Source organism: Petaurus breviceps, unplaced genomic scaffold (assembly GCF_028583685.1).
Source record: "Petaurus breviceps papuanus isolate PSGF00001 unplaced genomic scaffold, PetGlider_PUasm1.0 98, whole genome shotgun sequence".
NCBI classification, from domain to species: Eukaryota; Metazoa; Chordata; class Mammalia; order Diprotodontia; family Petauridae; genus Petaurus; species Petaurus breviceps.
Window position 1 is genome coordinate 14,253,823 of NW_027187460.1, and position 15,530 is coordinate 14,269,352.

Sequence of the window (15,530 nt, forward strand, 5' to 3'; positions counted from 1 at the left end):
TTTTGTTGTTGTTGTTGTTGAAACATTTCATTGTCTTTGACAACAAGGAGTCTGGAGAGTTATATTGATAGAGTACTGGGTCTGAAGTCAAAAAGACCTAAGTTCAAATTTAACCTTAGTTACTAGTCGTTTGACCCAGGTCAAGTGACTAAACCTGTGTTTACCTCAGTTTCCTCAAATGTAAAATGGAGATAATAAGAGCATCTACATCACAGGATAATTTGAGGATCAAATGAGATATTTGTAAAGTGTTTAGCACAGAGTCTGGCACCTTGTAGGTACTTAATAAATTCTTAATAATAAAAATAATTAATAATAATAAAAAATAAAAATAAATAAAAATAAAAAAATACTTAATAAATTATTCCCTGACCTTTCCCTCAATTTCCTCATGTTTAAAATGAGGATAATAATTGCTCCACTTCCTAGGGCTCTTGAGGATCAAATGAAGTTATCATTTGCAAAGTGCTTTACAAACCTTAAAGGGTCATATAAATGTTAGCTGTCATCATCATCATCATCATCATCATCAACATCATCATCATTATCATCATTTCTTAAGCCCCTTCAACCTTTTCTTACAGGAAGAATATCAGACTGAACTTTGAGCAGAGTCAGCCAATAAGTCTATATTAAGTTCTTACTATGTACCAGGGACTATGCTGAACACTGCGAATGCAAAGAGAGGTCAAAGGAAGTTTCTGTCCTCAAGCAGCTCACAATCTAATGGGGGAGACCACAAGCAAACAAGCTGTACAGACAAATTTTATATAGGATCAATAGGAAGTAATTAACAGAGGGAAGGCACTAGGATTAAGAGGGATTAGGAAAGGCTTCCTGGAAAAGGTGAAATTTTAGCTGGGACTTGGTCTCAGCAGAAATATAAACATTGGTCAGCTACCTCCTAGTGACATCAAATAATTCTCTCTGGATGAGTGATTCAATCCTTGTCTTTCCACTTCTTCTGGGTATTCATAACTCATCCCATTACGTCTTTGTTAACACTTTTATGCCCTTTTATCACCTCTTTAAACCTTTACATCTTCTTAGCACCTTCTTTACACTTTCAGAGGTTATCAATTCACAAGTTGATATTTTAATTTATCTAATTAATCTTAATTTATCTAATGAATTTGTTTCACTTATAAAAAAAAAAAAAACCTTAGCCTGCCTTACCCTCCTCTCTTTTGGCCTTCTTATACCCAAGAGACAATGTGGTCCAATGGAATGACCAATAACTTTGGAAGTTAAGTAGTTGGGTTGAGTCTATCACTTACTACCCATGGAGCCTTGGATAAAGCAGATAATTTCTCTAGTCCTCAGTTTCTTCATTTGTAAAAGAATCTGTTGAACTCTATTTTTAAGGTCCCTTCAAATTCTAGTGATAAACTTTCCTCCTTCTGACTGGGTCCTCTTTCAACTTGAGTTTTCTTTGAATTTTTATTTCAATTTTCTGACTTGTTCTTCCTCCAATTCAATCTCTATTCTTTCTTGAAAGTTCAACCCCATCCCACCAATCCCAATCACCATAAACATAGCCTTCTTGTTATCTGATTTAAGTCCTCATTCTCCAGGATCCTCTGCTACATGGAAGCTAGAATCTGGAAGAAGGTACACAATTAAAGAAGGGGCTACTACAGAGGGGGTTGAGTTCTTCTGACCTTGTTCTCCAAATAAAAAGACAGAAAGGTCAACATTTAGTTACCTCTGGCTTCCTTTCCAATTCTGAGATTCAAAGGTTCTGATGCCAGGTGTCCATGACCTCCCTGGCTTCCTTAAAGTCCCACCAAAATCCCATCTTTTACTGGAAAACATTCCCAACTTCCTCTGCTAATTATTTCCTATTAATAGTGTATATTTGTTTGCATGTTGTCTCCCTCACTTGATTGCAATGGGAGATTAGATTGCCTATCAGAGACTGTCTTCGCCTCTATATTCTTTTTTTTCTTTAGTTTTTCCCACCTGTTTTTTTTTCTTTTTTGGGGGGGGCGGCGGGAATTGGTATTAAGTGACTCATCCAAGGTCACACAGCTAGTTTTTGTGTTAAGTGTCTGAGGCCGGATTTGAACTCAGGTCCTCCTGACTCCAGGGCCAGTGCTCTATTCACTGCACCACCTAGCTGCCCCTGCCTCTGTATTCTTAGTGCTTAGTAAATTGCCTGGCACATAGGGAAGCACTTATTACATTTTTATTGATTTGTTGATTACTATTAGTAAATTGAGTTGCAGTACTGGAGTTTAGAAGTCAGGGGTGGTGATGTGTCTCCTCTCAAATTCACCTCCTATGGATATGATGCATAAAGCTTCATACTGGGAACTCTATTAATGAAAAAAAAAGTCAGTTTGGAAAGAAAGTTAATTAACTGAACAGATATTCATTTTCCACTTTGTGTTCCTCAGTATTGCATTAAGAGGATCTTGTTCTATGCCCCTTCAGTTCTAGAATGATTGGCAGACATTCTTGTACTAAAGAAGCTGGAGGCAGAGGAGGAATGGGAATATTCCATTGTCTTTATCCATTCTCCCAAAATAAAACCCCACAATAGTATGAAGCTGTCTGCTGTTAACCATGACATTACAAAGGGCATTAGGATTCAGGGACCTTGAAACATCAAAAAGAATAGAGAAAAATAAAAGGAAAGGATGGAACTTTGGCAAGTCATTAAGTAATCTGAAGGAGGATAAAGAATCATAAGATGAACCAGAGAAGTTAAAGAGAGGTAAGAAGAACCAGGAAAGTGTTATTTCTCATAAGGCAATAAATAAGAAAGTACCCCAAAGAAAAGGGTGACTAAAAGGCTTGAAACTGCAGAGGGATAAAGGAGGATGAGAACTTTTAATAGGGCAGTGGATTTGGTTATATGGTTATGGGAGAGAGAAGGAGATGAGGAAGAGAGAAGATAAGGGAGAGAGAGGAGAGGAAAGAGAGAGACAGAGAGAGAGAGAAAGCTACAGAGAGAGAGACAGAGGGACACAGACAGAGAGAGAAAGAGATGTGAGAGAGATGAAGGAGAGAGAGAGACATGAGGGAGAGAGAAAGAGAAGAAGAGAGAAAGATGAGAGAGATATGAGAGAGAGATGAGGGAGAGAGAAATGAGAGATGAGAGAAAGAAGAAGATGAGGGAAAGAGATGCAAGAGAGATGAGAGTGATATGAGAGAGAGATGAGGGAGAGATAGATATGGGAGAGAGAAAAATGAGGGAGAGAGATGAGAGAAGAATATGAAGAAGAAAGAGATGAGGGAGGGAGAAATGAGAGAGACAGAGAGAGAAGGGAGAAAGAGAATCATTGTAAGGAGATGAGGCCAGACTGGAGTTGGTGTTGTTTAAGAAAGCCAAATTTAACAATGAAGGGAAGTAGAGCAGCAGGTAGATGGGTATGCTAGGAGACTCAAGGGAAGGGTTTTGTTTTTATCTTTGTAGAACAGAGTAGAGTAGGGACATTATTCTTCATTCCTTTAACCCTCTGACTTGTATATTATGGATCCCTGCCTGTGCAGGGCTTTCTTCTCATCCACCAGTTTTCCCAATAAATTCTCTATGCTTAGAGAAGCCCCCAGGTAAATTGTGTGCCTTGGTCTGTCTACCTCATAGGAGGATAAATAGTGGGAAAGTGCATAAGAAATTAAAAAAAAAAACCTAGTGATTTTCCAAGGCCCCAAAAGATATAGTGATAGGTATTCACACAGTGGGCGGCCCTTTTTTTTTGGCCTAGCACTAAGGAAGGAAAGAGAAAAGCAGGACCTATTCACCCTAATTTCTCAAAGAGTGGGAAATAGGTATTTTTGGTTTGATAGGGTCAATAGAGGGGGAAGGTGCCACAGCCATCTAAGGAGAAGTTTTATATTTAAAGATGGGTTTTTTTTTTTAAGGAATAGAAATTATTAAATGATGCAAAGGCAATGTGACATTGGAACCTGCCTGAAAGAATTAACAAATTTCAGTCTACCCGGAGGCAGTTTGGTTCTGACCATGAAGTAGCACAAATGAGAGTTAAGACTCTTCCTGGTTTCCAGCCTGCCTCTCTCCCTGTTAGAGGAGGAATGCATAGAAATTTGAGACAAGTGAATTCACCTAGCTCTAAGTTTGCATAGCTTGTTCACACCAGTCCATTCCATAAGAATTACTCTACACTTTCATCTGCATTAATAATAACCATGGTAAAGAACCTGGATGTCTTGGGTATCACAGAAAATCAAGCAGAGAAATATTTCAAGTTCAGCGTGATGTATTTCTGGTTAGCGATTCCTGTTTTCCCACCACTGCTTTATAAAGATCGAGAATTGGGGAGTCAAGGTAATATAGCAGATCCGTGTACTGCCTTAATACTCTTGTTTTTCTCCTTTATGACCTGCTGAAATCTAAGTGATTGAAAAAGGGCTGTGTTAAAAAACTCAGCAGGTCCTATTGAAAAAGGAAAGAAAAAAAGGAATAAATGCCTCATGCCCATACAACCCCAAAGTTACACATGATTTTTACGCCTGATGGGAGGAGGGGTCATTTATCCCTGCCTCTTCCCTGTTCCAGTCCAAAAGTCCTCATTTGTGCCATGCTGCTCTGAAAGTTGCCATTAAATTTTGAATAGCTCTGGTGACGTGTGATTGATGGATGAACCTGAAATGCCCTTCTCCCTCCCCTCTGCTTATTCAAGTTCTGTGCAGCTACCAAGTCCTACAACCTTCAGTCAAAGAAGAACCCCCTTATATCCATATTGTGTTATAGTTAAAATGTGTTTAACAACTACTATCTTATCTGAGACTCACAGTAGTTCCATGAGAGACAGGGCAAAGAGAGTTGCACCCATTTAACAGATTAGGACACTGAGTCTCAGAAAGTTAAAATTACTTTCTCAGTGTCGCTTGCCTGAGTGGAGTAGGTGGAAGGGACAGATTATATACCCTACAGACACACACACACACACACACACACACACACACACACACACACACAGAGTCCTAGCAGTGTACAGCAGGAACTAGAATTTAAATGAATGATGTAGTAGAAACAATCCTTTCCAAAACTTGGAGTCAAGAGACATGAGTTTGAACCTTGCCTCTGACACTTCCTGGCTACATGGGACCTAAGAACTCATTTTGCTTCTCTGTTCTTCAGATTCCTCATTTGTAAAGTGAAAGAATTGTATTAGTTGATTTCGTTGATCCCTCCCTATGCTGCTATTCTGTGACCTTGTGATGCTTTCTCCAGTGACTACAAGTCACAATGATTTCTCCTTCCACTGGGTACTGGCAAACCATTGCCTGATCCTATGCCACATCTTTAATGTAGAAATGATAATTGAACTCATGGGAGGTGATGAGATCTCCAAGTGACAAGGGTATAGAAGGAAAAGAAACAAGCTCCAAGGATAGAGACTTGGTGGACATCCAAGGTCTATGTGTTGATCTTGTCTCCTCTCCTAGATTACAAGCTTCTTGAAGGCAGGGGCATTGCCTCTTTCCCTCATAATGCCTAACACAATGCCTGGCCACAAAGTGACTGCTCAGAGAATAGTTAATGAATTGAGTTAAATTAATGATTTATCATAGATTTTTTTCAGAAGTTGGTATAATTTTAATCTGTTAAAGCTTAATGCATTAAGATTTGGGGAGATATCCATAGTTAGAATGAAGAGGATGGTTAGGGAATTGGAAGTCATGACAAATGAGCATCATGGCAATGGATACATTTATGTAGAGAAGGGAAGACTTGGTGGTGGAGGAGACATAAGAATTGTCTTCAAGTAGTCTGAAGGGTATCAAATGGAAAAAATAGGCTAGATTCTTTTTGCTTGACCTCAGAGGGTAAAACTAGAAATTATTATGAGTGGAGTTTGAAGAGAAATGATCATGATTTCTTGGGGATATTTTAGAGGATATTGTCATTTTAGGTAAAGGTTGAGCTAGCTGCCTCTCAGGTCCTACCACTAATCATATTTTGTGATGCTATGAATTGATTTGAACTAAATAAACACTTCATGGGATCAAAAGCATTACAATTCATGGAATTGCATTACAATGCAATCTCCCTCTTCTGGCATTTGAAAAGGTTCTCATCATTCATTGCTTCCAGAAAAGCTAACCCTGGTTGACCACATTCTGTGAGTCAGCACCCGATCAAAACCATAGCTTCTGGGGCCCTACTGATTTGTTTGCTTGTACCAGCAAATCAGAAGATACATTAGATGGAAGAAGTGAAACAGCATAAATAATAAATAAAATAACAAGAAAAGAACCACCCAGATGTACATGGAATAACACAATCTATAACAAATTACCACAAGGCTAGTGGCTGGGGAAGGGGTAGAACATAGATGGAGAGGAAGCATTCATGGGGGTACAAATACAGGGAACATGTAGATGAAATGAGAATGAGATTATAAGGGAGGGGAGGGGAGGGGAGATATAGAACACTAGCTAGTGGGTATGCTTAGATCAAGTTAAGACAATTTAAAGATAAGGAAACATTGGTTTATTTGTTGTTGTAACTATCATTTCATCTCTCCCTGTCTTATGACTCCTGTCCCCATTTTGGGTTCTCACTCTAATCCCTCAAACGCTTGGTTCCTTCCCAGGCTGTCACCTCATGCATAGGCCAGGATCTACAGATATGGACATAGAGAAACTAAAAGTCTGAGCAAAGAGCTGATTTGTGAAAGACCATATATCTGTTAAGTAGTGGCGCCAAGATTCAATCCAGGTAATGATGCTATTTCCAATGTTCTTTCCTTTATACTATATTTCTGCTGCTGATACAATTTTTGTTGTCATTGTAAATATGAGCAGAACAGCAAGTGATCTGGTCAAGCAGCAATAATAATAGCTGATATTCATAGAGCAATTTAAGGTTTCCATAATTCTTTGTTTCAACATTCTTATATATTCCTTATAAATGTCTCTTGTTTGAGCCTCACAACAACCATCATCCCCATTTTGTGAATGAGTAAACTGAGGTTCAGAATTTGTCTACAGTTACAGTTATTAAGTGTGTAAGTGAGAATTTGAACCTGGGCTTTTGTGACTGCAGGATAAGGGCTTTAACCACTATCCCATACTGTCTCTCATGTAAAACTGAGGAATATCAGATATCTGAAGTGTTACGCTAATACCCACAAAATATAACAAAAGTAAAGTAAACCCTCCAGCACATTGACTATATCCTCTGTGGAAGATTATGGGTGAAAATGGACAAGAAAAAGTTTCTCTATATATAAAATATAGCCTCCTGGCAGGCAAAAAGGCATTGCATTCATTTCTTTGTATTCTCATCATGTAACTCTAAAAAATGCCCTATGACCATTATTGAGTGGAGCAGTCCCTGTAGAGAAGGAGAATGCCTCTCTTGCAACCACCAATGCCAACTGCTGACCAGCTGCTTCTTATGGGTAAGTTGATCCCAAGAGCCATGAGAGAGGCAGTAACCCTCAGACCACCAGTTCTGTTTTTAACCCAGAATTTCTGGAAGCAATACCTGTGGACATTAACTTGGAAACTGCTCCTGCAGGCACTATTGCTATAGCTACTGAACACTCAGAAAAGAAAGTCCTCACTATCAAAGTCCTTGATACTGTCAAGTGGTTCAGCATCAGAAACTGATAGGGTTTTATGACTGGAAATGACATTAAAGATGATTACCATCTGCTTTGCCACTGTACTCTAAAGACCATGGGGCCTTTCCATCTGACTTGCAATTGAAACCTTCTACATGTGAACTCCTTAAGATCATTAACTGTCTTTTCTATCTGTAGCCCCAGTGATTACCACAGTGCTTTGTACAAAATGAATGGTTAATGATTTTTTAAAAAATTCATTTGGTATAATGATACTGCTCACTGTATGAAAGAATGGAAACAACAGTGGCTGAGACTCAGAAATCCTTGGGTCAAGTCCCATTTTTGAGACTTATGCAACCTGTGAAACCTTGAACGAATCACTCAATCTCCCTAGACCCTAGTTTCTTCATCAGACAAACTGAGGCCAAGGAAAGAACATAATTTAGAAAGACCAAGGTTATCCATGGCATTCAGAGCCATAGTTAATTGTCTTGACTTTTGTTTTGCTGGTGGAATTCAATGACTCTGGAGGAGAAAATGAAGCTGACAACTATGTGCAGCTCTGCCTCATTTCAATCCAATTTATGGATGAGTCAAAAGGTATCAGCTTTGTGATACCATTGGTCCTCACGGAGAGCAAACAACAACGACAAAACGAAAGGTCAGGTTGCATGGTCTCATATCACTTCTAGGTTTAGATTTCTGTTCCTGTGACAACTAGGTCATGGTAGTTGAAAAAAAAGTCTGGGGTACATCCTAAACATCAACATTTTGGTAGAAATTCTGTTTTGTGACTTGAACAAATACCATCATGAGTGGCATTTTGTTCAGCCAATTCCCAACCTTCCTACCCACAGCCAATACTTGGGTCCTTATAGACTAGCCACATCACTCTCAGGCTCTTTTGTAATTTAACACTTTTGATTGACAACACTGAGTTCATACATTTGTAGGCAAGTCTTTTTTTTACTAGAATGTTACTCTGATGCCTCATTATATTAGGGAGGTGACTAGGGGTTCGTGAGGGCCATGCTAGTGGAGTGTAGACTCTGACCAGTCCAACCAATCTGACAAGGCCCAGTGATTGGCTGACCATGTTTCGGTAATTCTAGGATACATCTAAGTTCAGGGAGCATCATCCACAGAAATTTGATCAGCAGATATTGAATATTTTTGGTCATAGAAACCCCAAGAGATAATCTACTAAGAGGGGCTGCAATCAACATTAGTGAAGTTGCCCCCACTGATAACATACTAGATTTTTAAAAATTATATAAAGGTAACAAGAGACTTTAATATAGTAGCAAGTGTTTGAAGTATAAACAAGGCAAATGTGGTCATGGGAGCACAGAGTTAGACCTATCAAAAGTCACAGAGGCCATCAAAGCCAGTGCCCTCATTCTGTAGATCAGGTAAATAAGACCAGTGGAGTAGGCAACACAACTGGGAAAAGGTAGAGGTCTTCTGGAGGGAACCCAGTATTTGAACCCAGGTCTTTAGACTTTAATTCAGGGCTCTTTCTCTTATACCATCACAGAATCATCTCAGTCCCTCTAACAATTATAGGTGGTGATATAGCACTTTTAGTCTATAGTCTTTCATACTTAAATGAAATCTTTCCTTAGAACAGATTCTGACAAAAGTCACCAGGGACTTTCTCCCATGAACATAGGAAGCAATGCAATTGCTGGAAATTATTTCCCCCTAAAGGAGTTAGGACTGCATGGAGAGACCCTGGCCATTAATGCTTTCTCCCTCTGCCTGGATTCCAGGCTTAAAGAACTGCCAGGGCAATTTCCACGTGAGTGACTGTTTGCCAGCTTTGATGGGCACTTTTGAAAATGTCCTCACCGCTGCCTTTGCTCAGAAGAGCAACTCAAGTTATGTGTCAGCAGAGGAGACTTATCTGTTTAGGCAGGCCTTTGACTGACTAGGTCATTCAATGCCATGTCAGACATCGTCAAGATGAACCCAAGAATTCCTCTCTAATCAATGTTACCTATTTAAAAGGGGCAACAACACCCATTTCACTTTCCCTATGATCCACAGCAGGGAAACAAGCAGAAATAACCTTCTTGTCTTGGGGAACAAGGTGGAACCGAAAAAAAAAAGTATAATATTCTGACAAACAAGGTACATAGACCCTTGCAAGCACTCAGAATTTTTTTTTTAGTTGGGAGGGAGGAACCATAGATCATGGAAATACACTGTTCAGGAGGAAAGGGACCTCAAAACAAAAATGTTAGAACATAGAACAATAGAGCTAAAAAGGGGTATTAGAACTTATGTTTAATCCTGGCTGCCTAGGTTAAGGGTAGAAAAATAGAAGTAGGCAGGTTGGTTTAGTTTTAGTCCAAAGCACTCTGGACATAGAGTCAGTTAAGATTTGGTATGAATCCTGCCTCTGACAGCTGCTAGCTGTGTGACCTTTGGCAAACTTTCTCAACTACAAAACAGAAACAATAATTCTGGCAAACCTACCTTATATAGTCATTGTGACAAAAGTGCCTCATAAACAATAAAATAAAATCTAAATGGGATTTATTAAAATTAGAAGCATAAAATGTTAGAGTTGGAAAGAACCTTACAGTGTGAAACAGAATGAAGATTATAAAATATTGCTACTGAAAGAAACCTTAGACTATTTAATACTAGAACCATGGATCTTAGATTTGGGAGTAACCTTAAAGGAAATGTAGTTAAACATCCTCTGGTCTGGAGAAAATTTTACAATCAAAATCTGAGAACCAGAGATTCTTAGTGCAATGAGAGAACTGACCAAGGAGTGATCAGTCCTTAGCTTAAGTACAGATCCATCCTTATTGATAGAAAACATGGACAATATTCCCTTCCCACTGGCAGTCTAACATGTGGAACTTTAGAAGCTGGTTTCAGCCATGATAACCTTGGGTTATGTATGATGATGAAAACATTTTCTGACTGACTGGGGAACTAGGGGGATGGATAACACAGGAGCAACTGCTCAGGAACTGAATGCCAAGCAAAAGTTGTAAACAGACTCTCTCTGTCTCTCCCACCACCTTTCTCTTTTCTCTCTCCTTCTCTCCTCCATCCCCCCCCCCTCTCCCCCCCCCCACTCTCTTCCTCCTCCCCTTCTCCTTTCCTTCTCCCCCTCCCCCTTTCCTTCCTCCTCTTTCTCCTCCTCCATTTCTTTCTCCTCCTCCTCATTCCTCCTCCTCGTCCTCCTTCTTCTCCTCTCTCTCTCTGTCTCCCTCTCTCTGTCTCTCTGTCTCTCTCTGTCTCTCTCTCTGTCTCTGTCTCTCTGTCTCTGTCTGTCTGTCTGTCTCTCTCTCTCTTTCTCTTTCCTTCCCTCCCTCCAATTTGCTTTTCAGTGAGGAAGATTTCTGTGAACTGCTGGGAGGATGCAGAGCAACAAACTGGTGTTGACTGGTTGATCAATTTTATGGGAAGCCCACTGATAGGAGCTCTTGAGCAATAGTGTTAGAAATGCCAGACACACTCAGGGTTACCTGATGATAGAACTCTCAGGGAACAGTAACCAGACTCTGTCTTTGGGTGCAACCCACTAGTCCTAGTGGACTAGTTGAGAAAGTAAGATCAGATGCTAGACTAGGCTTTGGAAGAGAACTTAGAGGCCCATCAATCCAACCTGTAGCTGAATAAGAATCCCCTCTAATATCCCTACAAAACACCTATGGAGCAGTGGCTTGATACAATATACAGAAAATCAAAGTCAGGAAATCTTGGGTCTAAGTTTCACCTCTCCCATATATTGTTTGTATAACCCTGTGAAGTCTCAACCTCCCTGAGACAATATTCTAAGATTCCATGTTGCAGAGGAGCTGTCCATCTCCATCTTCTGTCCTTTTAAACTCTTCCAAAATTCCCCATTTTCATCTGGAGGATTAATCAATAAAATAGTCGATCAATCAACAAACATTTTTAAGCACTTACTAGTGTCAATGCCTGTGACAAGTTCAAGGAATACAAAGACAAAAGCAAACAGTCCCTGCCCTCTTCTCTTCTATCTCTACTTGATCTCATCAGTTCTCATGGATTTAATTATCATCTCTATGCTGATGATTCATAAGTCTACCTATGTTGCCCTAACCTCTCTGCTAACCTCCAGTCTTACATCTTGGACTGCTTATCTCAAATTGGATGTCCAGAAGATATCTTAAACTAAGCATGTCTAAACCTGAGCTCATTATCATTTTCCCTAAACAGACCCCCTCCCCTTAAACTTCCACATAACCTTTGAAGACAACACTATCCTCCCAGTCCATGAGCTTCACAACCTGGGTATCCTTCTTGACTCCTCACTGCCTCCATGCCCCCATATCCAATATGTTTCAAAGGCCTGTTGATTTCCAACAACATCCCTCAAATGCTCCCCATTCTCTCACCTAATAATGACACCCCTCTAGTGCAAGAACTTAATGCCTCAAGCCAGGACTACTGCAATAGCCTGCTGGTGAATCTACCTGCCTCAAATCTCTCCCTGCTCCAAGCCATCCTCCATTCAATTACCAAAGTGACATTCCTAAAGCCAAGGTCTGACCATGTCACCTCATACTCAAATAACTAGTGTTTCCCTATCACCTCTAGGATTAAACATAAATATTAAAGATAAATTAAATATAAATTAATAATGATTGATAGAATCAAGACAATATACGATGATATAATATCAATGATTAATATAAATTAAACTTGGTTGATTAAATATAAATTAAATATAACCTTTTTAGCATTCAAATTGCTTCCATAACCCAGTCCCCTCCTATTTTCCAGGATCCTTATACCTTATTCCCCACCATACACTCTTTGATCAAGGGACATTGGCTTCCTTGCTGCTCCATAAAAAAAGAAACTCCATCTTTCATCTTCAAACATTTTCTCTGGCTATCCTTCATGCCTGGAATATTCTCTCCTCTCCTCTCTGCCTCCTGGCTATCTGGGCTTCTTTCAAGTAGCTACTAAAATCCTGTCTTCTCTAGGAAGACCAAGTCCTCATAATTTTAGTGCCTTCCCTGTTAATTATTTCTTTTCCTGTATATAGCTTGTTTGTTGACATTTGTTTGTTTATTAAATCCCTTATGAGCTCCTTAAGGACAGAGATTATCTTTTGCTTCCTTTTTGTGTCCCCAGCACTTAGTGCAGTGCTTGGCATGCACTAAGTGCTTAATAAATGCTTATCAATCAACCTCAAGGTTTTTTTATTCTAAGAGAGAATGATCATAGTTTCCTGAAAAGAATTTTTCTATCACCATCTCTTATACATCCAATCCGCTAAACTTTAAACAAGACAAATCCATCTTTAACTGTATTTCAGTCATGAACCACATTCTACAAAGTATCTGTGATGTCTATATTATGTAGTCAAATTGACAAACTTGAATCAAAATTTCTAGTTTATCTTATGCATTAGCTATATGTTCTATGTATTTATGTACAGACATCTGAAACCAGCAATTGAATTGTTGCCACTTGTCTTTGTTATTATATGCTATGGATTACCAATTCTCTCAACTGATAGTTTTCTTCCTATTATACCTACTCATTTTTGTATTTTTTAGAATATCACTTGATAGATAAATATAAGCAGTTTCTTTCTTCTCCATTTTCAGTTTAAAATTCTATCAGATTTGGAACTCTCACCTTCTTATTTATTCTCACACACATATTTAACATACATAAACATACATATATCATACTATAGATTTATACATAAAAATAGGTATACTTATAAACAAACACACGTCTTTACAAACATATACATAAAAATACAAATGTTTACATATTATCTATATGTATGTATGTATCTGCATATACTTATACATATATATGCATATGTGTGTTTGTGTTCATAAAACTAGCTCTCATTAGGTATTTTCTATCCCTATCAAAGAGCCTATATCTTTTTTTTTTAAGCAATCGGGGTTAAGTAACTTGCTCAAGGTTACATGGCCAGTCATTTTTGTGTGGGTGCCGAGTATCTGAGGCTAGAACCAATCCCAGGTCTCCTGACACTGGGGCTGGAGCTCCTACTCACTGAGCCACCTGGCTGCCCCTAAAGAGACTATATCTAAATCCCTGACCCAGAAATGCAAACTCCACTCTTCCTAATCATCTCTCTAAACTTAAATTTGACATATATCTATTGTCTCTTAGAGTGGGTGGATGGATGGATGGATAAATGAATGAGTGAGAGAATGATTTCCTGATAAGGAAGCTTCATAAAGCTTCTTCTTAAATACTGCTACTTTTCTAAGTAAATGGGGCTTAGCTCACCCACTTTTGCTCTAATCAAATCTAGGGCCACATTAATTTGGCCATCTTGTTCCAAAAGAACTAAATTATCTGAGGGGTATGATGAGGAAACTGAGTTACTGAGAGGTGCAGTTGTCCAAGGTCATAGGAGTAGCAAGCAGAAGAATCAGGATTTAAGCCCAGGTCCTCTGATTCCAAAACAAGTACTACTTTGACTAAACTATCTTCCTAAATTTGGAGCATGAAATGAAGTTCTTTGTCCCTTGCTTAGTACCATTTGGGAGCAATACCAGATAATGTTGATGGAGGAGGTCAATAATGTTACAGAAAGTCTTAAAGATTTGCCAGCTTTCTGGGAAGCTCCGGGGCCTGACTGACCCCATTCCTCTGCCAGGGGATGAGGGATCAGGCTGTCTGAGGATGAGCTGCAACTTCAGGCTAAGAGACATTAAGGGCCAGAAGGTGTGGGTCCATGGAGCCCTTGGCTATATTGGATTTCATATTTTGAGATGCCCTGGATTTGCCTGTGAGACCCACAAAGGCATCTCTCATACCATCATAGCCTGGGGCAATGGGGAAGTTCGAAGGTGAAATTGATTTATTGACTCAGACATTAGAGGGGGAGGTCTGATGCAGCTCCCGATAAAGACTTGATATTGACTTTGGTATGGAAAAACAAAATGGGGTTTCTTTGACTTGGAGAAATGCAAGCTACACAGATTCCCTACTGACCTGCTATATTCCAGACAGTTCAAAGACCATGGGGTTGGTATTTAACAGGAAATATTTCTTGTGTCAGTCATAATGTGTTTGCTGCTTTCCACATATCATCAAATCAGGACCAACTGCATGCTGTGATTCGAAGGGAGGAGAAAAGGCTCTGTAAATAAAAACATAACCTCCCAAGTATTCCCAAAATATCCTTCCCTAACCTCAGGCATCATTAAGAGAGTCATAGGGTCCAAAATGGAGGAAGTCAGTCAGTCAAGAAACTTTTATTAAGTACTTACTATGTGCCAGACACTGTGAAAATATCAGGGACATAAATCAAGGAAAAAACTATTACTGATCTCAAAGAGCTCGCCTTTAAATAGGGGAAACAACATGTAAATGACCAGGTATATGAAAGATATACTATATATGTATACAAATATGTGTATGTGAATGTATATGTGTGTACGTGTGTATGTGCATGTATGTCTATATGTGTGTGTGGATGTATGTACATGCACACCAAGTAGATGGGAGGCACTCTCAGAGAAGAAGACACTAGAGATAGAGAAACAAGTAAAAATCTCCCTCAGAAGATGGTATTTGAGCTAAATCTCAAAGAAAATCAGGAAAAAATAAGAAGTGGAAATGAAGTGGAGGAGCACTTCTGAAATGTCATTCGGATAGGGCAAGTGCACAGAAATTAGAGATAGAGTATTGTGTGCAAAGAAGAATGGGTAAGCCAGTGCAGCTGAATCACAGAGTGTATAGAAAGCAGTAAAGTATGAAACAGCTGGAAAGGTTAGAAGGGTCCTGATTGGACAGAGGTTCATATGCAAACGAGAAGATTTTATACTTGATCTTGGTGATAATGAGGAGCCAATGGGATTAACTGAGGAGATGGGTGACATGGTCAGACTCATGCTTTAGGAAAATCACTTTGGCAGCTGAGTGGAAGATGGACTAGAGTAGGGAGACTGTGTAAAGTCATACACAAGCAGCTTTCCAGAGGGCTAC